Source organism: Artibeus jamaicensis, unplaced genomic scaffold, assembly GCF_021234435.1.
Source record: "Artibeus jamaicensis isolate MK-2021 breed Jamaican fruit bat unplaced genomic scaffold, CSHL_Jam_final contig_391, whole genome shotgun sequence".
NCBI classification, from domain to species: Eukaryota; Metazoa; Chordata; class Mammalia; order Chiroptera; family Phyllostomidae; genus Artibeus; species Artibeus jamaicensis.
Window position 1 is genome coordinate 28,818,985 of NW_026521814.1, and position 25,018 is coordinate 28,844,002.

Below are 25,018 nucleotides of genomic sequence, written 5' to 3' on the forward strand. Positions count from 1 at the left end.
CTAGGTATTTAAAAAAAAGAAGAGAAAAACTCTGTTTCTATATCAAGTACTATGGGTGGTTTGCTTGTCTACTTACAAATATTGATGCTTTGTGTGGGGGAAATGGAATCAACTCATTTCAGAGTCATCTCTTTGGAAAGATATTAAGCTTTTACTCCCTGTAAATCCTTAGGGGAAACAATGTCTTTTTTCTTTTGCATGGAACACATCCCAAAACATTATCTTCAGCTAAAGCTGCCAATAATTACCAACTGTTGGTAAAAGGTATTCAGATATTGAAGAATTCTGCATAATTTTGTGTTGATTGAAACACATTTAGTGGGAAAGTTTTCCTTGCAAAGAGAAATGACAAAACATAAGCTCCTAGCTACTCCTTGTCAAAAACTGCTAGAAAAGATAACCAATGGCATTTAAATACAATTGTTTATTCCATTAAACACTGTCATAACTCTATAAACACTAGTAATTGCAGCATGTACTCTCTGCCATACAGAACACATTTTTATTATTATTTTTATTGTTGTTCAAGTACAGTTGTCTCCATTCCCCCCTCACAACACCCTCTTGCTCCACCCATCTCCACCTCCCACCCTGGATCCTACCCTGCCTTTGGCTTTGTCCATGTGTCCTTTATACACGTTCCTTGATGGCCCTTCCCCTTTTTCCCCCTTATCCCCTCCTCCTCCCCTCTGGTTACTGTCAATTTGTTCTTTATTTCAGTATCTCTGGTTCTATGTTGCTTACTTGTTTGTTTTGTTGTTTAGGTTCCACTTATAGGTGAGATCATATGGTATTTGTCTTTCACCACCTGGCTTATTTCACTTAGCGTAATACTCTCCAGTGTCATCCATGCTGTTATAAAGGGTAAGAGCTCCTTCTTTCTTTGTGCAGTATAGTATTCCATTGTGTAAATGTACCACAGTTTTTTGATCCATTCATTTACTGATGTGCACTTAGGCTGCTTCCAGCACTTTGCTATTGTAAATTGTGCTGCTCTGAACGGTGTGGGCTGCATAGGTTCTTTTGGGTTGGTGTTTCAGGGTTCTTAGGGTATAATCCCAGCAGTGGAATTGCCAGGTCAAAAGGTAGTTCCATTTTTAGTTTTCTGAGGAAATTCCATACTGTTTTCCACAGTGGCTGTACCAGTCTGCATTCCCACCAACAGTGCACTAGGGTTCCCTTTTCTCTACAATCTCGCCAGCACTTGCTGTTTTTTGAATTGTTTATGATGGCCATTCTGACAGGTGTGAGGTGATAACTCATTGTGGTTTTGATTTGCATCTCTCTGATGGCTGGTGATGCTTAGCAACCTCTCATATGTCTCTGGGCCCTCTGTATGTTCTCCTTTGTGAAGTGTCTGTTCAGGTCCTTTGCCCATTTTATAATCGGGTTGTTTGTCTTGCTGGAGTGGAGCCCACACAGAACACATGCTTTAACCTTCGTGCCTCTCTCTTTCCTCTCCCACTGTCACCACGGTACTGAGCCAAGTTCACATCATGTATCTAGACCATCACTTCTCAGCAGGCCTCTCTGATCTTTGTATTTTCCCCAGACAATCCATCTACTCAGTCCCTGCAGCTCTTTTCAACAACACTCCCAACCAACTAAATAACATAATTAAGGGGCCAAAATGGAAATAAACAAAGAGGCAGGGATAGGACCATGTTTCAGCATGGTGAGCAGGACAGGCCTCTCACAAGCAGTGACATTTAAGCTGGTGAAGCTGAGGCCTAAATTCAGCAGGTCATTCAGCAGTATAGTCCAGGTGAGGTGAAAATGGCATGAATTTCAGCAATGGCTCTAGGGGTCAGGGTAGAGGAGACAGTGAATTTTTGAGTGTACATATTTATGCTTCTTAAAGAAACCTGAAGTTCCATATAAACTTTCTACACAAGCTTACCTACAGAAATGCTTAGCAAATCCAGCCCTGCCCATACCATTTTTCTCCACTTTCTGCACCGTTCTCTCACCTTCAAGGTCTAAGGACCACTCTCCTCTTGAAGAACACCCAGACACAGGCCACACTCCTATCACTGAATTCCAGTGGCCTCTTTCACATCATTCATATCAACTGTACTGCACGATGCCTCACCACCTAAATATGAAGATGCATGTCTTCTCTCGCCAGAATATAAACTCTTTGAGGACAATTACTATTTTTCTTACATGCTATATTGTCCACAAAATAGTAAGTGATTAGTAAATATTTCCCAAATGAATGAATGAATGATATTAACTGCTATTAATGAGAAAAGAAGAATGTAAAAAAATCAAATCAACAGGCTGAATACATGTTGACTTCTTTTAGACTTAACTAGCCATCCAAACAGATTTATTGAGTGAGGTGTCTACTATGTGATGAAAAGTATATGGTAAGGCCCTTGCTATAGCATAGAAAAAAGAAATAAAAATCAACCTACATGAAAGAAAGTGAGAACAATCAACTCCCTCCTATGTTATAAGGTGTAAGTGCAAAAATCAGTAAGAGCACACCATGGAAAATAATCATCAGTGGCTACAGTGTTTAAGAAAATCCAAATGAGAAAAATGAGGCTGGACCTTGAAAAATATGAAAAGGGCAAGAAAATATGTCAAAAAGTCTAGGCCAAAGAAAGGATACAATTAAAAGGTAAGAGAAGATAGGAATTAGCTTTCACTGACCTAACTCTGGTCCAAACCACTCTCACTGGTACTCTGAATAGACGATTGCCTCCTTCCCTGATTGCCATCCTTGATTTCTTGCTATCTATTCTCAACACAGCACCAGCATAATTCCCTTCAAATGTCAGCCAGATCATTTTCTCCCTACCCAAAACCCTCCACTGGCCACCACTTCACCCAGAGTAAAAGTCAAAACCCTCGGAATGGTCTACAGGCCCCACATGATCTGGCATCTGGTCCTCTCTGACCTCATCTACCACTACAGCCACCCACGCTCATGCTACCCTCATCTCACTGCTGCTCCTAGAAGGCACCAGGCACACCTACCACAGGGCCTTTGCATCTGCTCTTTCCTCTGCCACTGAAGAGTTTCTCTTCAAGATCCACCCTGCCCATTTGGTTATCCCTTCACATTTTACCAAATGCCACACTCTCAGGAGGACCTTCCCTAATCACACTGTGTAAATTTCAACTGCCCCAGCACTACCTATACTCCTTCCCTGCTGTATTTTTCTTCCATAGAACTTCCCACATTCTAACATATGGTGTCTCTCTAGTGTCTAATGTCTTGTTCCACTTGAGTGTATGCTTCAAGAAGAGCTGGAAATGACAGACTGATGTTCACTTCTTAGTGATGATGATTTTCAACTACATTGTAGATGATTTTCTTGGCAGGGCACCTAGGACAATGCCCACTCAATTAAATGATCAATTATTGGTTTTGACATTAAAAGTGACTTGCTACCACTTGCCACAGTAAGATTTCTAACGGCAGAAGTTGCAAACAGCAGAAGTTGCAAACATACAGATTAAATTTCACAGTCTGAGATTACAAACAGATGCTTACCATTATTACAGAGGTCAACAAAAGGTGCATTAGAACAGAAGAAGGGACACAGGATGAACTCAATCAATAGGACTAATCATGGTAGAGAAGGGAGTACCATGTAAGTCATGAACACAGATACTAAACGTACCTTACCATTTATACAAATAACAGTTCTCAACACCTCCCACGCGCGAGGTGCTCTTCCAGCTTCAGGGCACCACGAATAAAACAGACGCCATTCTCAGGGAACTTACAGTGTCAAAACTCAAAAAGAATTTTTTAAATAATAATGAATAAATCACCCAATTCTAGTACTACAGAGGATCATTTGGGAAAACCAAAAAAAATTAAATGAACATCAATATACAAAATATGAGTAAGGAAGTTCTTCCAGTATCATGATCCTCTTATTGATGATACCAGCTTTAATCTCAATTAAAGTATTAGGATAAAAAATGTTGGAAAACTTCCCAAAAGGACCATCTACATTTCCATAGCACTATTAGTTTTCAAATATTTTTGACCAAGGTGAGATTCTTCTTAGCTAGGTACTCATTATGCAGCTCCACTCTGTGAAGGAGCTGAAGAAGAAAGAAAACAACATCACAGAATAATGAACCGAAGACTTTTTAAATCAGTGCCTATTCAGCCCATGCAGTGACAGAGTTGATCCCTGCCAGCCTCATGTGCGTCAGTCACTCACTCGTGGAATTTCAGACGTTCCAACAATAACATCGATGCAAAGAGAAACTGCATGAGCTAATAAAAGACTCAGGAATTCATAAAAGTTAACGAAAGGGGCTTTAAAAAACTACTTGAACTATGTGCGAAACCACTGCTTAGTAAGGGTTTGGCAAAGTTGGAGGAATTGACAACCAAAGCAGGAGACAACCGAGAGCAATTTGATGTCAAAGGAGGAAAGAGAGGCCGCGGGAAGGCTGACAGGGTCCCAGCACAGTTTTCATAACATTACTCTCACGGCTGTGGTAGGACAGACAAATACCACACTGCGCTATCACACAACTTCCTTGAAAAAATTACCCCCAACCCTCTAAAAATTTCAACACTTCACTTGTTCTTCTGCCCTTCTAATAATCAAGCCATATTTGTGATTATAATCTAAGTTTTGCTGTCAGATAAGCTGATTTCCACAAGTTCAACTTCTGTGTGTCAAGATCAAACCCTTTCCCCTACTTACTATGAAATTCGGTTTCCCAAAGTGAGGGGGGTTTTCCGGTATCTCCTGCCTTCACCCTCACCCTTACCCCCATGTTTTCTCTACAGCTACCCTCTGATGGAGCAGCTAACTCTACATGTGATTTCCAGATGAGGCCACCAAGCTAATGGCTGACACAGCTGAGACCCACGCTGAGGCCTTTAAGGCCGGCTTCCCTCCCCACATGCCACAGTTCCTTGTGGCTTCAATAGCCACATCGTGTGGCACCTACGGTTACCCACAAAACTGGGGGGGGGGAGAAATCATCTACTTACAGGGTTTAAACCCAGCGCCTTAAATGCAGGTGCTAAGCAGCCTCCCACAGCCAAAGCAGAGCCCCTGAGTTACCTGACTTGCCTGGCTTTCTCCCACCTCTCGTTCTCATTTTGGCCCACCTACCGTAAGCTTTGCATCATAGGGAGTCGGCATTTACTTATTTGTTATGACGGGCCTCCCTGGCTCTGGCGATTGCACTGAGCAGGCAGGATAAGGAGCCCTGGAAGAGTGGCCTTGCCCATGGCAGCCCTTCCGGAGCGAGACAATAAAAATCACATCTTGTTTGCCCTTTTCTTCCCACCCACCCACTTTTAAAGGGTAATGAATACATATTTTTTTATATAAATTTTATTTAGTTATTTTTCAAGTACATTTTTTATTTTTATTTTTTTTAATTTTATTTAGTTACTTTTCAAGTACATTTTTTTTCCCTTTCCCCCCCCCCCGCCCGGTCTCCCCCCTCCCTCCCATTCCCCCCCCACCCCCAGTCCTCATCTCTGTGTCTTTCATACTTGTTCCTCAAAATCCCTCCCCCTTTTTCCCCTTAAGTTCCCTTCCCTCTCCCCTCTGGTCGCTGCCCACTTGTTCTCTATGCTGAGTGAAATAGGCCAGGCATTGAAGGACAAATACCATATGATCTCACCTTTGACAGGAAGCTAAAGAATAAAACAAACAAGCAAACAGAATAAAAACAAAGACGCTGAAATAGAGAACAAGTGAATACATATTTAAAAGATCTGAGCAAGCACACGAACGTTTGTACTTAGAAACCCTGCCTCCTGTGTTAATGCTGAGGCCGCATTCCGTGGCATGTGAGTGTATGTGGAAAGAAGACAGCAAGGGCTGCTTAGCGTACAGCACAGGGGAGGGGGAGGAGACTGGGGGTGCCCAGTGGGGGAAGCTCACCTGCCTAAAGCACCAGTTTCCCTCACCCAAATGCACTGACGCATACAACTATAATAGTTCTCAGGTTCCCTGAAGGCTCCCCAGCTGACTTGAGTGAGAACCATGTGTTGTAAGTTCTGACACAAAGCAATTTGGTCTCCTCCGGCTCTGTCCCTTCCCCCCATTTTGGCCAGGTGTCTAGTGCAGTAGGCGAGACACAAAAGCTACTGAATGTGGAACAAATGAGACCTTGTGGATGAAGCAATATTTCAAGTCTGGTGGAAGGATTTCTAGAGAACAGATAACTCTTACAAAATCATGATAAACCTGGGTTTTTTTTGTTTGTTTGTTTTTTAAAGATTTTATTTATCTTTAGAGGAGAAGGGAAGGAGAGAGGGAGAGAAACATCAATGTATGGTTGCCCTTCATGCGTCCCCCTGCTGGGAACTGGCCTGCAGGGAACCAGCCTGCAACCCAGGCATGTGCCCTAACTGGGAATCGAACTGCAAGTGTCTGGTTCGCAGGCCCGTGCTCAATCCACTGAGCTACACCAACCAGGGTGATAGACCTGTTTTAATTAGGTTATATATCAGTTAAAGTTACAAGATGGAAAAGTTAACTCTTTTTTTAAAAAAATATTTTATTTATTTATTTTTAGAGAGAGGGGAAGGGAAGGAGAAAGAGTGGGAGAGAAACATCAATGTATGGTTGCCTCTCGTGAGTCCCCTGCTGGGAACTGGCCTGCAACCCAGGCATGTGCCCTGACTGGGAATTGAACCGCGATACTCTGGTTCACAGGCCTGCACTCAATCCACTGAGCTACACCAGTCAGGGCTAAAGTTGACTCTTTTAAAGATGCTGAAAAAATTTTCATTTCTTTCAAAGAATCAAATTATTCTAACTTACTAAATTTATAGAAATGGGATTTCTGCTCCCAAATTCAGTATCTGACTTTCAATTCAAAGAGAAAAAGCATTTTAATTAATTAATATCTATTCAAATAAATAAATCCATTCATTTTATAAATAAAATTAAATATTTATTTTATGAGAATGCTACATTATTAAACTTAGGTAATATGAATTTAAATAATAGTTTCAAACAAATTAAGGCACAAATCAATTATAACTCATTGTAATTGGGAAAAATGGCAAAACACCATGCACTTACCACCCCATTAATCAAATTATTTTTTAAAAGAGGAATCCCACTGCAAACCAATAACCCACTGTTTGCAATAATAAGCTCTTCTATCCTGATACATGAGTAACTAGAGTACGAAAAGAGATCTGGAATTGTAAGTGTAAGTATTTCTCTCCTCTCTGCCCTGGAAGAGGAAACTGCTCCCTACCGGCCTTCTGGAGGCACGAGGGCCTGGGTGAGCAGCCAGGCTGAGCACCAGAGGGTTGCACGTGGCTGCAGGCTCGATCCAGGGCCCCTGAGACAAGGCCCGTGCCTGGGATCGCCTGACATTTTTGTTCTCACTTTGGCTAAGCAAATTCACTTGGGTTTCTGTCACAGACTTAAAGAATCCCACGTGATATCCTAGATACCTCCCACTACTTAGTATACAACACCTAGGTAATAGGAGAAGCTGGGAGGCAAAAAATGAAAATCCCGAAGAATATGACTTGACCTACAAAGCATGCTTAACCAGAGAGGGGCCGGGGACTAAAGATAAGACTGTGAGAGGGCCAGGGGGTGGGGAGATGTAGATCAGAGAGTACAAACTTCCAGTTATTAGATGAACAAATACAGGGGAATCTAATTTGTGTTGTAGTTAATAATACTGTTTTATAGACTTAAAAGACTTATAGACCTTACATTTTCTCACCACAAAAAAAGAAATGATAATTAAGTGATGTGATTTTTTTTTCTTAGAATGCTACATTATTAAAGTTACAAAAGTATGCGCTAACTATGGTGGCAATCATTTGCAATATATAAGTATATCAAATCACCAGACTGCACACCTTACACTTACACAAAGCTATACGTCAATTACACAGGGGTGAACAAAAGTAGGTGTACGGTCATTTACACAGAAAATAATACAATAGGATGTCCAGCCAAGATGGCAGCATAGGTAAAACATAGCTCGCCTCTATGGACAACAACATCAAAACTACAACTACATTACAGAGCAACCATCACTCAGAACTGCCAGAAATCAAATTAAATGGAAGTCTGACAAATACAGAACAAAAAAAAAATACATCCATCCACACTGGTAGGAGGGGCAAAGAGGTGGAATGGGCTGGTCCCACATCCATGTGTGGTGCATACAAATTTGGGAGGGATATCCAGGGAACAAGGAATCCCAGCCCCACACCAGGCCCTGCAGCCCAGGGGTCCAGTGACAGGAAGATAAGTTCCTATAGCTTCTTGCTGCGAAAGCCAGGGTGATTGAGTTGTAGGAAGAAATTTTGGAGTCCCAAGCAATTCCCTTTAAACAACCCACATACAGACTTACTCACACTTGCTCCCTCTGAGCTCCAGTGGTGGGGTATCAGCTTGAAAGGCACCAGGGGCATACAGGGAGAAAGTGAACAGTGGGGCATCAAGGTGAAAGCTAGGTGACAGCTTTCTTCCAGACAGAAAGGCGGGCAGAGGCCAATGTCCCTTTTCTGAGCCCTCCACCCCCAGAGCCACAGAGCCAGAAGGCAGATGCCATATATGAGACTCCCTCAACTTGGCTAACACGGTTTGGCCCACCCTGGAGATCCCCTGAGACTCCATTCCACTCAACTGATGGGCTCACCCAAACTGTTAACATGACTTTTCAATATGAATGGCAGGTCTTGGTTCATGTTTCCTAAATCTTATCAAACAAGCGAACAGCAGGCATCAGTAAGCCCCCAGACCCTGTACCTCTTGTTAAGTAATTCCAGGCCTGGCACTAGCAGCAGCCAGCTTAGATTCACAGTTTGGCTTCGCCTGGGAATCTCCAAGCCCAGCACAAGTAGCAGCCATCTCAGATTGCTCCATAGCTCTTGTAGGGTAGCCAGCCCCAGGCAGAATGCAGGGGGAGCCAGCCTTGTCCTGCACTACCCAGGAAACCCCAGAGCCTGCACAATCAGTGGACATCTACAGACCAAGTCAGAGCACCACCACCCTGCCCCTGCACAGTTGAATCTCCAGGAGGGTGGAGGTTGGTGGTCGGTGGTCAGTGGTCACAACTAGTTCTTGCAACTGACTGGCCTGGGTAAATTCCTCCCATTGATCTGCCAACAGCAATTAAGGTTCAATTACAAGAGGAAGATACACTGGGCATACACAAAGCGTGCATTTCGAGTACCCAGCTTGGGTGACATGGGAAGCTCTGTCACTGGACCCCATAGGCCATGTGCTATATTAGGCCACTCTACCATAACAGGGAGTCAGAGAAGCTCTACCTAATACTTAGAAACAAACACCAGGAGGCTGACAAAATGAGGAGACCAAGAAACATGGCCCAAATAAAAGAATAGATCAAAACTCCAGAAAAAGACCTAAATGAAATGGAGATAAGCAATCTATCAGATGCAGAGTTCAAAACACCAGTTATAAGGATGCTCAAAGAACTTAGTGAGGACCTCAACAGCATAAAAAAGATCCAGTCATAAATGAAGAATTCACTAATTGAAATAACAATTTACAGGGAAACAAAAATAGAATGGATGAAGCCAAGAATCAAATCAATGATTTGGAACATAAGGGGGAAAAAAACAACCAATCAGAAAAACAAGAAGAAAAAAAAACTTAAAAAAATGAGGATAGTATAAGCAGCCTCTGGAACAATTTCAAGCATCCCAACATTCGCATCATAAGGGTGCCAGAAGGAGAAAAAAAAAGGCAAGAAATTGGAAACCTATTTGAAAAAATAATGGAAGAAAAATTCCCTAATTTGGTGAAGAAATAGATATGCAAGTCCAGGAAACACAGAGTCCCAAATAAGATGACTGCAATGAGGCCCACTTTAAACACATCATAATTAAAATGCCAAAAGTTAAAGATAAGGAGAGAATCTTAAAAGCAGCAAAAGAAAAGCAATTAGTTACCTTCAGGAGAGTTCCCATAAGACTGTCAGCTGATTTCTCAAAAGAAACTTTGCAGGCTAGACAGGATGCCAAGAAATATTCAGTCATGAAAAGCAGGGATCTACGGCCAAGACTGCTCTACACAGCACAGATATCATTTAGAATCAAAGGGCATATAAAGAGCTTCCCAGACAAGAAAAAACCAAAGTTGTTCATCATCACCAAGCCATTATTACATGAAATGTTAAAGGGACTTTTTTAAGAAAAAGATTAAAACTATGAACAATATAATGGCAATAAATACATTATATATCAATAATTGAATCCAAAAAACAAACTAAGCAAACAAGAAGAACAAAGTCATAACCATGGCTATGAAGAGCATTTTGATGGTTGCCAGATGGTAGGGGATGTGGGAGAATGAGTGAAAAGGTGAGGGGTTAAGAAGTACAAATAGGGCCCTGGCTGGTGTGGCTCAGTGGACTGAGTGCTGGCCTGTGAACCAAAGCGTCCCTGGTTCTATTCCCAGTCTAGGGTACGTGCCTGGGTGGCAGGCCAGGTCCCTAGTAGGGGGTGCACAAGAGGCAACCACACATTGATGTTTCTCTCCCTCTCTTTCTCCTTCCTTTCCCCTTGCTAAAAATAAATAAATAAAATAAAATAAAATAAAAAGTTTACCAAAAAAAAGTACAAATAGGTAGTTACAGAATAGCCATGGGGATGCGAAGTGCAGTATAGGAAATGGAGCAGCCAAAGTACTCATACACATGACCCACGGACATGAACAGTGGTGGGGGGATTGCCTGAGGGAGTGGGGGGTGCTGGGTGGAGACAGGCAGGGGGGTAAAAATTAGAACAATTGTAATAGCATAATAATAAGATACAATTTAAAGAGTAATACAATAAATAATAATATAAGAATAAACTATTTTTCATGTACTAACACTGTGCACCTACTTTTGCCTCATCCTTGAGCCTCAAAATATTTGGGGCGCGGGGAATACTACAAAAAAAACTGTGCAGATTGGCAATGAAGCATTTTTTTCTGGGAGATTAGGTTTTAAAAGCAGCAGCTACCAGGGACATGACAACCAAGAGAGCCTGGTAATCTACTACTTTCTAGCCCCAATCCCAAATCTACTGATCCTTACTCACCTTGCTCATCGATGATGGGAAGTGGTAGGCATTAGATTTTTAACATGCTCCCCAGTTGATTATAACACATCACCAGCTAGTATCTCTACATAGTCCCAAGTTAGACCAAATACCTTACTATATTCCCAACCACATTAAAGTTCATGAAACTCATTTTAAATGAGCCAAAAGTCAACTGAGGCATTTGAATCATTCTAAAATTCTTTCAATTCTACTTTCCATAAAATTTAAAGTAACGATTATTTAAACTTAATAAAAATTTAAATAATACAAGATTTTATCTATCCCATTTTTATTCAGTAAAATGGCATGCTACAGTCTGACATACAACAAAATGAAAAGAAGTCAGCGAGAAAGCAAGGGGAAGCAAGCCAGAGTCAAGTTTATCACCAGAACTCACACCACTCAGTGCTGCTCAAATACTAGAAAGAGGACCTTCATTTGTCTCTGAACTTTCTAACATCCCAACCAAAGAGTTACAGAAATCATAGGCCTAGTTCACATATCCACAAGATAAACACATGTGGTGTCCTGGTGATGAGAACTGAGAAAATCCTCTCCTATTAACCTTTACAACGTATGAAGAACTAGCCGGCATCCTCCTACCTACCTCACGTACACAGTGCTGTTGTGTCACCACTGCCACGACATCTCACTGGCTTGGTACAGACTGCACCAGCGCAGGCACAGTCACACACATTTCTACAGGGTTTACAGTGTGCGGTCCACTACCACAGCAACCAGCCACAGCGGGTCCTCGCCATCTGAAATTCGACCAGTCCCAACTGAGATACGCCCTGAGGACAAAATACACAGCAGATTTTAAAGAATTACTACAAATAAGTAAACTACCTCACTAAGTGTTCTACTGATTACACATTGGAATGTTAGTGTGTTAAGTAAAACAGATAATTAAAATTAATCTCACCTCTTCTTTTTACCCTTGTCAATGAGCTACTAAAAAATTACCACTTGACACGCTATACCTCCAGGCACAGTGCTGGTCTAGCAGCTATACTCCAGCTGAATTCAAGGATAAAATTTAAACTTAAATTTTAGACCTTAAAGCAATGGCTAGATTTCATATTGTTAAAGCAATTCTTGGTTTTTTTAATAAATGAGTTTCTCATGAGATTTTGACAATAGAAAGTTCAAGATGCTGTACATTAAGAGAAATCTTGCCTTGGCTATATGACACATGTGACTAAGGGCAAAGCCACTGGGAAGGGTCTTTGAACATGAAGGAAATAGACCAGAACATGGGTTTATACAACAAGCCACTATTCTCCTGCAGGCAGGTTGGTGGAGAGATCATTTCTGGGCAAGGTCTTCCTCAGAAAACAATTCTGGGCCTTGTCTATGCATGGCTAAATAAGTGATTGACCCCAAAGTTCTCAGGGAAGAACATGGGCCCAATACACATAGCCTGGCTTATTTTCGAAACAGGGCTTATTAATGGGCCACTGTCCAATGAGATAGTCCTATGATTTCGGCAGATCAATTCCAGGGATAGGAATACAAAACCAACCAAAATTAAGCCCATTCCACAAAACATAAAGAGAATCCAAGATGAAATTATGGCTTCCAGTGAAAAGTAGCTTATTTTCTGGTAAACTTGCTTGTAATGGTAATTGGTTTGTCCTAAATGACATGTTTGGGAAACTCAGCAACACCTTTATTTGTGTTCATTCCACCCACAGAAGCCAAGTAAGCAAATTAATCCACTCACACAGAGAGGAGGAGGTAGGCTCCACTCCCCTTTAAGGAAACAGACCTTTATGATTGAAAAAGAACCTAATCACTAAGGATTTGGGGTTCCCTGAAAGAAAGTAGTCCCAACTCTTTTTTTACATCATAAAAGTTTTGGGTCTCTGATTGGGTCGATGTTAGTCTATCAGACAATTAATTATTCCTAAAGAAGTCTTTGAAAGCTTGTAGCCAACTGCATTAGTTCTAAGTACATGTACTTGAAGTCCAAGCGAAAAATAAACACCCCGAAAGTGCTTCGATACCAGCCAAGTCCAAACCCAGGGAAGGGTGTGCAGTGGAACACAAGCTTTAGAGGGTTTACATTAAGATTTAAGTAAGAAATTCTAATTACAATCTGCATAGATGATGACAAAAAGAAAAATTTTGACTGACAATTCTGATTATTCATGGCATTTCTTGATTTTAAATGTTCCTTTAAATACCAGATGCATTAATTTTCAGTGATAGCTTGTATTCAATTACTTTAATGGAGTTCTACCTTTACATAAATTATGTCATGGAAAAAAGTCACGTTTAAATTAGGAAGCTCAAGCCAACTAGGGCGGACTCTGCGGGTTAGCACGCATCCAAAGCTCATTAGCCCCACCTAATGACAGCACACCCAGATCACTGGAGCGGTTTTGGTCTAAGGAATAAATAACTTAGCAAGTGGCAACTTCAAAAACAAGCCTGATATGGAGCTTCCTGAAAAGCTCCATAGAGAAGATTACCTTGCACTCAGAAAGCATGAAACCAAAGTAAAACCTAATTTTGCCACAAAAAAATGAGTTAAGGGAGTAAGAAAAAAGAAATAACTTCAGAGCTTTTTCCAATTATAAAAGCAACACATGCCCACTATAAAATTTCAAAAATAATGAGAAAAGGTAAAGAAGATAAATATTATACATAATGCCATCACCCAGAGATGCCAGCCCACTGCATTTTGGTCTATAAATACAGGCGTAGCTATTTAGATACACAGATGACATCACACCACAGGGTACAAACTGTTTTGTAACCTGCTCTTTTTCACATAAAACATAATGTAGGCATTTATATTAATAAACATAGCACTATATCATGCTTTTAAACAGTCATGTGACATTCTATTTATGATGTACCATCATTTAGTTAAACTCCCTCAAAATGGTCATTTAGATTATTGCTATAAACCATATTTGTAAACACATACTCACAAATTCATTATTGACCTTGCTGATTAGCTCCTTAGAAGTGAAATTGCTGGATTGTAAGGTGTTAGAGAGCATTACCACAATACCCTTTAGAAAGAACGTACAATAAACATTCCCCATGCCTTCAGTGCAGGGGAGATGGCTATTTCCTTCCAGATGCCTTCCCCACCACTGAATGCTGTCGACATAGCACCAGGGGCAGTTTAGTGAGTAAGAGAACAGGTCCCGGAACCTGAGTTCTATAGCTGGATTCAGATCCCAGCTCTGCCATGGACCAGCTCTATGATCATTGGAAAGTTACTCAATATCACTGCAGATTTTTGTATAACAGAGATTACAGGTTTATACCTGCTTCAAATGGTTATTTTTAATGATTGAATGAATTACAATGACCCTAATATGCAGCAAGTACTCAATAAATACTTGCTCATTATATTAGGTAATGCCATCGAAAGGTAAAACAAATCTCGGTTATTGTTTAATTTGTATTTTTAATCTTACTGGGATTATACATAAGCCCTTTAATTTAATTTTACTAATATTTTCATTCCTTGGCCTATTTTTTAAGTAGTTAAGTATAACATTTAAAAATAATGGTTATCTCTCTATCTTCCAGATTTATTTTTAGAGGATGACTGAATTGGTTAGAATTTCTAAAACAAAGTTAAATATTAGTGGTCATGAATATCCTTATCTCATTCAGACTCTATAGTAATAAAAACACTTTTAAAGTATTTGAAAACTCAAAATTATAAAATGTGATGTCATAGACAACTGTTTATACACATTTTTCTTACTAAGTATTCTGGAAATGCAAAGTCTACACGGTTTCTAAATTTTGGCATTCTTTGGGGAAAAGTCATCTTCAATATTTTAAATTAAAATGAACTTCATTAACTAAACTCACATACACCTTAAAGAAAGACCATAGTAATATTTAACACTAGAAATATGAAGTATAGAATAAAAATTAGTATATTACTCAAATTAATTTGTGAATTAGCAAAAGAAAATCAAAAGACAATTATGTCATTTCTCCAATGACCTAAAATTAATTTTTAAATATAAATAACAGAAAAATTTTAAACTACCATTTGCCATCAACTATATCTAGCCCTTTAATTTTAAACAGCTGCATTTTAATTTAGCATTTTTTACTCTGTATTTTCATCCTACCACAGCATATAAATTTTGAAAGAAAGACTCAATTTCTCACAAGTCACACCCCCATACTCCCACACTCTACAAAGGAGCCTGAATAATTTCTAGATACAAAGCCTTCAGTACAAATTAAGCCCCTAATGGCTAACCCACAAAAATGAGGGATATCCTAATCACAGAACAGGTTAGCTTCTTTTTTTCCAGTTAAACAACAGAAAGGACACTATAGTGAAACTCTTACACTAACTCTTACACATATTCTGGAGGATCTTGCCTAACTCTTAACAAAATTCATAAGACTGCTTGCTGATTGCTGGAAACCTACAAACCTAGAGGCAAAATTATAAAGCAGAATAACAACATACTCACTAAGGACTTAAAATGTGCCACTCTATGCTATGAGCTTGTACAATATACATTATCTTCCAACACCAACTGACCTACCCCAACAAGGCAAATATCGCCGCCCCACTGGCTGCACATTGCCTTTGCTCCAGAGTTTTCCAAAAGTGCCCTATAAACAGATTGCACGTGCTTCCTTGGAGTCATGGCTGCACAGCTTCCCTCTGAAGACAGATGGGGCAAATTTCAGGGCCACAGGCACTGCAGACATAGTTTGAGCTTTGCTGGTGAGAGACTGATTACTGGAGACCACAGCAATCAGCAAATAAGAGTAATCTTATCCCAGAGTACAGGACAAGGTAAAATGACCCTTAAGTATGACCAAATGGGCCCCCTGGGACACTTTCCTGGAATAAGAGTGAGCGTGGCTAAGAAACTCTGGATTTACTTATCTACAGAATGTAAAATAAGGAAAGTTATCAGGCAAAAGACACTAATTTAACGAAACTACCCAACACAGCAGTCATAGTGCCGTTCGACAAAAGATGCTTCAAATTTAAACAACCTAATGTTCTTTATTCTTTAATGCACCAACTAACCCACCACATGTATGGACTGTACATTTGGAAGAGCCAGGAGATCCCTGTATAGTAAGTTGACTGATTCAGATGCATCTATTCCTGATATTCACATTCCTTCAGTAAGCTCTAAGCAGAGAAGAGATACCCAAATTAGGCCTGAGAAGTGGAAATCATTTGGAAAAGCATCAATAGAACCCAAGGAAGAGATACGGTACACAATCAGGACACAAGATTCTAAAAGTTGAGCTGCTGACACGTTGGTGACACACTAGATAAGTCCGTCCCTACTCTGACTTCGTACAGCTTTGATCAAGCCAAGGATTTGCCTTTGCTTCATTTCAACACAGAATTTTAGAACTAAAGGGTCTCTCAGAGCGAATCTTCCCTATTTCTTTCATTTTTGAATAACACCACCAACTGACTTTCTGAGTGCCCTATGACTCCTCTTTCAAGGTCTCACAGTTTGGAATTAACAGACCTGGAGTTAGGAGCCAGATTTCTCACCCACACACCTCACTACATGGGACTGGCACCTGGCATCTATGTTCCACATGCAGCCATCCTGCCATCCTGTTCAAAACATTACCCTATGAACAATCTTCTGGGAGCCTTTCTTTTTAAAATACCATACTTTTAAAGAACATGTGAGCTTCTCAGATAATCTATCCACAGAAAAATACTTTCTACAAACTGGGTCAAAGAATCCAGATATAACAGAAATTGACTTTCAGTATTGTCCTATTCCAGACTTCTATTAACTGTCACCTTACCTAAGTCACTAAACCACACTGGTCCTCAATTCCCTTACCTATAGAAATGAAAGAGTAGGGCTACATAACCTCCAAGACATGCTGCAGCTCTACAGATCTGTAAGTCCGTGATTCATTTACATATCAGAATAATCACGTTTCCTACTTCTGTTGTCCTTTCCCTCACAACGAACTTTTAAAAACTCACCACTACCACAACATCTGAAGAGGCCAAATACAGAAGCAATCTATACTTAGGAGACATGCCAAAATATGGCAGTGCTTATCATTATCAATATGGTACTCGATCCAAAGAACCAAAAAGGAGAGTACCCACAATTCTTTAAAGTTACCAAGGTCTGGTGTGCTGGGAACTGTTTCCCTCTCCTATGCCCTCTACCAGTTTTATGTTCTTTCCTGACTTACCTCAGCTCTGACAGTGAGAGGTCAGACTTTGTGCTGGGACAGCCTGGGTTTACCTGTTACACCCGAAGCCTCTCCCAGCGGGTGAAGATCGGTGACTTGGCACTGCTGGGCGCTGACTGAAAGAAACAATACAAGGCTCTACAAAGTGCCAGTGTGAAAACTGTGAAAGCAGAAGATGAAAACAAAAATGTAAGCACACTGACCTAGTAACCATATGTCCAGATGACTACATACTAGGTGTTCTAAAATAAATTATGCGTTTATTTTATGCACAGGATCATGTGAGGCACTGAAGAATATAGAGCAATAGGAGAAAGACTTAGTTTATGTTCTCCTGAAACTTACAGTCCAGTGGGAAGACATTTAAAAAAAATAGCACAGGACTATAAAAATTAAATGTAAAATTCTGCACATATGTAATAGAGAAATTACTGCTAATTGGAAATGACATGCAAAACAAACTGGCACCCCAAAAAGAATAGAATTAGGGAGACCAGACTTTTTCATTGACCTGGATCCTATTCAACCCACCACCTTTGTCTTCAATGCAAATTCTGTGACATGATTCCAGATAGCACGTCTGGGTCTGTCCACAGCGCTTTCCCAACGGCAATTCCTGCTTATGCTTTAATCGGGTTTAGCCAAATGGAATCTCGAAACGATATAATCACTTCCCAGACATACAGCCAAAACTGGTTTCTTTTTTATTAATAGGTCTTCTTTTGAGGCCATTTATTTATAAGCAGTTTTGAACTTTTAGTAAATAATAGCTTTGTAACTCTATGTAGCAATCCCTAACCACCATGACCACAAAAAAAAAATGACACTGAAAAAAATGAAATGATCTTTTGTCATGCTTCACTGAGTACTGCTGGACATAAATCAAGTCAAAACAACTGTGTTCTTTCATCTCAATATCATTAGAAATGTATAATCAAAGGAGGCCCAGTGGTGAACCAGTGGAAAGACTAGAAAATAAAAGGGAAAGCCTTAAGGGTGTGGCTTTGCAGATGAAACAAATGGGTAAGCATAGCCCCTCTCACCTGTTCACTGTCCCCCTGCTCCAGGAAGACTTCCAACCAAAAGACAGATGCCTCTGGACACTTACCAGCAGTGAAAGAAATTGCCAACTCTGCAATTCCCCGTGGTACTAATGCCAGGGCTTTCATTCCCCATAGAAGTTTATCTCAGAAGTTCTACAGTCACCATCAGCAGGTAGTCACAGGTATAGGTAACGACCTATTTATTTCTGTCTTCCCAGGTGATGGATCACATCACCAGTGACGGCACGAAAGGCCCTGTGGGTGGAGAAGGGGCGTCTTACCTCTTTCAGGAAATTCAAGCAAAAGAAAAGCTACAGTAACTATTTTAACAGGCATTGGTTCTGTAAGCATTAGCATGGGTTACTGAGCTTGAGATGCATGAGAAAGAGAGAGAGAGAAATATCTGGAATGTCTGGGAATAAACTGAAACAGAGCCAAAGCAGATTCATAATGCAAATCAGGGTGTACACCAATACCACCACTCAACCCTGCAAAAAAAAGTATTTTAGAATTTTCATTGTAACTGCATACTGAGAATTTTAATAGAAATGAAAATTCAAACCATGGAGCTGGGCTTCTTTAAATACTAACACAGACTGGCATCAGTTTTATTATGACTATAGCAGTAGTAATTGCATAGAGGTGGCTGATATCATCATTTAAAACTTGCATTTATAATTCCTATTTTATATGATAAAGTGAGGCCCTTTCCAAGGTGATTTAACTTAACTACGAGTTCTCTTTGTTCTTTGACTTCTATTAGACGAAATGGTTGCTGGCCACAGCCCTCCTCTCCAGCAAACTTTCCACGTTTCACACAGTTACAGCCAGGCGGCAGCACTGTCCAGGGACGCTCCCCCTTAAAACCCACAGTGACAAATGAACTCATCAGCACCATTCATTATCTGAGCTTCATCACAACCCAAGAAATAAAATCAAACTGTGCTACAAGCTTCATAGGAAACAAAACAACTGAGAGTAAGTACTATTTTACGCTACTTCCCCATCCTCCCCCTGTGAGGAGTTAAGTCCTTTTATTTTACCAATAATTCGGAAGAGAGATACATTAAAACTGCCACCCACTTTTTGCCTCTGATTTCATTTTGGATCTTTCAACAGTTCAATTAAGAAAAGGGCACCTAAAAAAGATGGCGATGCCACTTTATCACCAGCTGTTATGGCCTCATCTTAACTCTCATTTTAGAGCCTTTAAGTATCCCCCGGAATTCCCACCTGACAAATTGCATACTTTATATGGGAGGGAAAAAATCCAGTGTGGATCCAGGGCCAAATGGTATGGCTGGGAGTCAGAATCACAGCCTATGTCTCACCAGTGTTTTTGTTGTGTTGTGTTGTGTTGTGACTAATCACAAAGGCTGCACCAAAACAAAAACAGGCCCTATTTCCTTTCATGATATCACACGACAGGTTTTTGATGACTAAACTCAGACAGTCAGTCCTCTTTCCATTAAAAAACTATCAAGAAAAGGAAAATTTCAAAGGAAAACTGGAAGTGTAAATCCCAGGATTTTACAAACCATAGGCGGAGACGGCCTGTACTTATCTCAGTGGCTATGCTCAAACCCGTAAGAACTCAGGGAGGGCAAAAGGCCACCGCCTTGACAATTCCTCACGCACGTGTTAGGGGAGAGGATGATGAACCTCCAAGCAGGTAAGACAACATGTCTATGAACACCTGCATGCAGTCCTAGCAGCCTCCTGGCCAGGTGGGTGGTTCTGCACGTACTGCGGTGGAAGAGGAAGGACCCCGCACAGCTTTAAGAGAATGTGTTTTGTTTCTTCCTAACAAACTGAAGTGTTTGGCAGTAATTTTTAAGCATATGGATGGAAATATTCTGGGAAATGTTATGAGGATGATTTTCCATTGCTTTTAGAATTTCAAGATACAAAATAAGATTTTGGCTAATGTAGTCTTCTTCCAAATTTGGTTGTGTTTATTAAAGGCAACAGGCTTTAACTTTCTTATCTAGATTATCTATGAAACAGTAGTTAGCTTTAATTAGGAATCTGAATTCAAATAATCAAAAAAATATGCTGGGTTCAGTGACTTCAGTCTTCCAAGACAAGAATAATAGATTTTTAAATACCCATGTGCCCAGGACAATATGGGCCCAACCTACACAGTGATTTTTAGGATGCTCTGTGTTCGCCATTTCTTCGACTGCTTTTATACCTCATTTTACCTTAGAGAACCTGCCTTGTCTTTCGCTTTGTCCGTGATAAAGATTAGTAGTAGTATGCTTTGTCTACAAATACCTATACTTATATTATGCTCGAACTCATGTTTCCAAATTGTGCCAGGCAAACCTTTGGCCATTCTGCTTGACCACTGATCCGAAAGGACGTTAAATAAAAATGAAGCTTTCCAGTTTCTTGCTTTACATACTTTAGCCTCGTGCAATTCCACTGGATATACAAAGGAATTATTCCTCTATCTTTGGCTCTTTCCTTAAATCAATCATCCAGTCAATATTTATTGAATATCTGCTATACTCATAGTCCTTCGAAGAATTGCTTTCACAGGCTGTCCAAATAAATGGCTTATAAATCTTTGCCCTGATCCAATCCTATAATTTCTTAAGTCCTCTCTGACTTAGAAGCCTGGAAAAATATTTTTTTAGAAACTAGAAAATCAGTCTAAAAGCTGAGAATTCTCTTCACCACACCCACCTGCTAGAAGGTGATTAAGGAGCAATGTGTAACCCCCGGTGAGGGGAAATCACGTTACTCAAACCTATTGCTTGGTTGCTGGGGTCAGGATACTGAGTTAAGAGTGGAGGGTCCCAGAAGCAGTGTGCTGGGGCCGGCTCTCTCTCACTGGTCCAGGGGCAACTGTGTTCATCTATTCCCCAACTTCAGAGACCTCAGATTAGCAGCTTCAGATAAGCCATGAGAAAAGTATTTACACTTTCTTCCAAGTCTCTCCTCTTCAAAAAGTTATCCAAATCTATTCTGTTCCTGGGTTCAGATGGCAGGAGTTTAGCTAGCGAGATTATCTTTTACATTAAGAAACCAGAATCTCTGATAACCAAAAATTATAAGCTCCTCGGACCTCAGGAAACTTCCAAAACATCTGCAGGGACAAGACATAGGCGATGCAGTGAAGGGCAGGTGCAGAAAACACTTCCGAAGTTGGCAGGAGGAAAGGACGGCAGGTGTGTCATTTGAAGCTGTCTGGAAGAGCTCAGAGAAAAGGGAAGTGGGATTTGAAGCAGATCTTAACTGATGGCTATGATTTGGGTCTGCTGGTATGAGTGGAAACAGCTGTCCCTGGTGGGATTACTGAACAGGCAGAGGAAGAGAGATAAAAAATAAAGTGAGCCAGAAATGGACTTTTCAGGCCTGCATGGGGGCTGCCCAGAAAGCCAGGCAAGCAGAGGGAGTTACTGAAGCTCTAAGGAGGGCAATTAAAAAGTCTTTAGGAATATTTGTTCCAATATAGCTCGACCCCTCACTTTCCTGATCATTACCTTCTTTCTGACAACCCCAAACTTCTTGGTGTTCAGGCTCATGAGACCAGAACTTGCACTGGTACCAGCATCCTGGCATATCACAGAGTGACTAACTCTGAGGCTCCTGCTGGGACATAACAAGTTAACAGCAGCTTCATCTCATAAAGTCATGTTACAGGTTCCCCAAAAATGGTACAAAATAAATTACAGCCTACACTTCAACAAGTTGTAAAATATTAGGATTTATGTGAAGGTGAACCTCATCTTCAACATTTAGAAAAAATAGGCATAAGCGTTAAGTCATTCACTGGGAACCCCAAATGTCTCTTCCTATAGCAATCACTTCCTCTTTACCTTTGCACCTTATAAATACTTCCACCACTACCACTGTTCTTAGTACTAACTTCTTAGTACTAATTTCTGTAGACTCGGGAATCAAACTGTTTGGAATGCAATTGGGCAGCCGGGGGCGGGAGGCGTGCAGACAAGGGGAGGAGTGGCTGCTGTTCCTTGAGAACTTTCCCAGGACCCGGTTGCAGTTCCCATTAAATCCGCACAGTAATCCTGTAAGGACAGGGAGACACTGAGGCTCAGTTAAACACCTGCGCTATTGCACTTCCCACGTTGTAATTTTTGCTTCAGTGTCTGCCTCTCCTCCTGGGCTCTGTGGGCCCCAGGTGCAGGAAATGGCTATGTTCTGTATTTATATAACCCCAGCGGGCTGTATGTCCACAATGTAAAAAAAATAAAACTGTCGAACAGAAACAATGTCAGAAATGATAATTAACTTTCCAGGTTAAACTTGAACGGTTAAAATAATAATACTGGGTCTTGGCGCTATAAATCATCGCAATACAGAAGCAAGAAAAAGGAAAATGTTCTCCTTTCTGAGAAAAATCTGCAACCCTCCTTCGTCCCACCTCCTCTTTCTTCTTCTTGAATCTCATGCTTCTCTAGACTTTCCCTTCCAGGTCCCTCCACTCCAGGCTTGCCTGCTTCCTGAGTGATCCATGTTACAAAATTACCTCCTCTGGCTAAAAACTGCCATTCCTTTCTAAAATAATAGATAACAACAGAGTCTGCTAATCAACAACATACAAATTACAAGTAACCCTTTCATGTTATTAGTTGTTTCTTTTAAAAAAGAGTGTTTAGATTAGTTAAATAAACTAAAATGAACCTCTCATTGGTAGAACCTCAAGCTGTTACAGTACAGGTGCAGCGTCGTCAACACCCAAAACTTCTCAAACTTCTCTTGTGAAAACACAGCCCCTGATTCAGCAGGACTGAGACTCTGACCTTCTAACAAACCCACAAGTGAGGGCCACGGTGCCTGTCTGCAGACCACACTTCGAGTAGCACTGCTGGAAGTTACTCCTGCTTGTTGTTAACACCTGCCTTCTGCACTACAGATTTGCTAAATGTGCGGGGGTGCAAAGTCTTTTTTCGAAATAACTCTAGGGCAGGCAGATCTGTGACTCAGGTATCAACACACACAGTCAGAGCTAGGCCCGCAGGTGCTCAGAAGAGAACTACAGAAAGTCCAGAGTGTTGCTTTTTTTCTGCATGTATCTGCCTCGTCTTCCTAGAGACAGCCTTTAGGTTGCAAAGTGACTTTTAGCAAGCTAATGACAGCTCACTTGCAATGTCATGCTACCTTACAGGAAAAACAAGGACTTTTTTTTAAGGGAAGGGGTGTGATACCCATTCCATTTCAGGGCCAGGTGTGAGAAGAAAAACAAAGACTGGTTTATTTTCTATTAAGGTCTTTGAATCACTGTGTGTGTGTAAATATGCAAAACCACATGAAAAAAAAACCTTTTCAAAAGAAAAACATAGAAAACTGAGCACAATAGAGGGATGGGCAAAAGTAGGTTTACAGTTGTGAGTATGCAAACAGTTTATTTTTGTATTATTTATTATTGTATTTATTTGTATTGCAACTGTACGCCTACTTTTGCCAATCCCTGTATATGAGGAAGCAACTTATAGGAAATGAGCCCTAAACAGCACATACACATATCATGAAAGGATAAATTAAAGCCACCATGAGATATTACTTCACATCCACCGAACGGGCAAAAATTAAACAGTCTGATGTCAGCACGTGTGAACGAGGAGGCGGGGCCAGCGGGATTCACACCGCACTGGCGGGGAGTCTCTTCTGAACGTGAAGGGGTACACACCCCACAGTTCAGCAACGCCAGTCCTCAGTACATCCTAGGGAATTCTTAACAAATTACCATTTCTAAAATCCCTCCAGAATTATTTGTAATAGAAAAAATGTTTTAAAAAAGATGGAACTTAAATGTCACTTAAACTGTGGCATTTTCAAACTTCACAATATTATACAGCTGTGGGAATGAGCTACAGTTGCCCCCAAACAACATGTGGCTGGGGAGGGGAGAGTTGTAGACAAATACATACTATACATTGTATGCAAGCTTTTCATAAAATTTTTAAAATGCAAAACATAGTACATTGTTTCAGAGCCAAACACAGGTCTGCAATTGCATGGGAGGAGAACAAAGCAAATTCAGATGAGAGGGTCCCTCTGCAAGAGGAGGTAATGGTCTGTTTTTTACACATTTCATATGTCTTAAAGATGTCGTGATCAAATTTTAAGACCTCATCTTGGTGAATTGGCAACCACATTCCCTTAATACAGAACTCAGAGCAATTCATTGTGACCAGAAGTTTTACTCAGGTTACATTCATTCTAAGGTTTATTAAAAACTTCACTCTTCAAAACACTCAATGGGGATTGGTAGAATTAAAAACTTTAAAAGAATTATTGGGTGCACTGAGTGATCTTCTGCTTCCGAAATCAATGGTCTGTGAAGTGAGGTATATTGGGCTCAGGAAGAAAATATTAGAATTTTTTTCATAAAATCCTTTAATTGCTAGGTTTCATCTGCTGTATAGTATACATAATGAACATAAGCATGAATTATTTATATTAATTTATATAACATAATTGATGACACACTCACGGAGGGGAGCACACCTCACTTATAAATGAATGTGACTGGCAGGTGCCACATCAGAAAACTCCGGAACCCACTGTTCCAAAGAGCACTAAATGATTTTAATAACCACCCATCCAAGTCACCTGTATCCAAACCCTGGGGGTTAAAAAGAGAAGTTTTAGAGGAGGACTGGATTTTTAAGATAGAACTTATAAATGAAAATAATCTTGAACCAGATGATTAAAGCCTAGTCTGAGAACAGCCTGTCTCTTAACTTTCCACAGATCAAAT

General features: G+C 40.5%; 1 protein-coding gene across 4 annotated transcripts in view; it reads right to left on the reverse strand.

Moving 5' to 3' along the window:
* HECW2 (HECT, C2 and WW domain containing E3 ubiquitin protein ligase 2) overlaps positions 1-25,018 on the reverse strand; it is a 352,175-nt gene that overhangs the window by 229,661 nt on the left and 97,496 nt on the right. The window contains exon 1 of one of the 4 annotated variants that reach the window (XM_053665223.1): positions 11,652-11,692. The exons of the other annotated variants lie outside the window; for them this stretch is intronic. The gene's annotated coding sequence lies outside the window, so the exon portion shown is untranslated. Of the gene's footprint in view, positions 1-11,651; positions 11,693-25,018 lie in introns of those variants that run through there. 4 annotated transcript variants of the gene reach the window in all.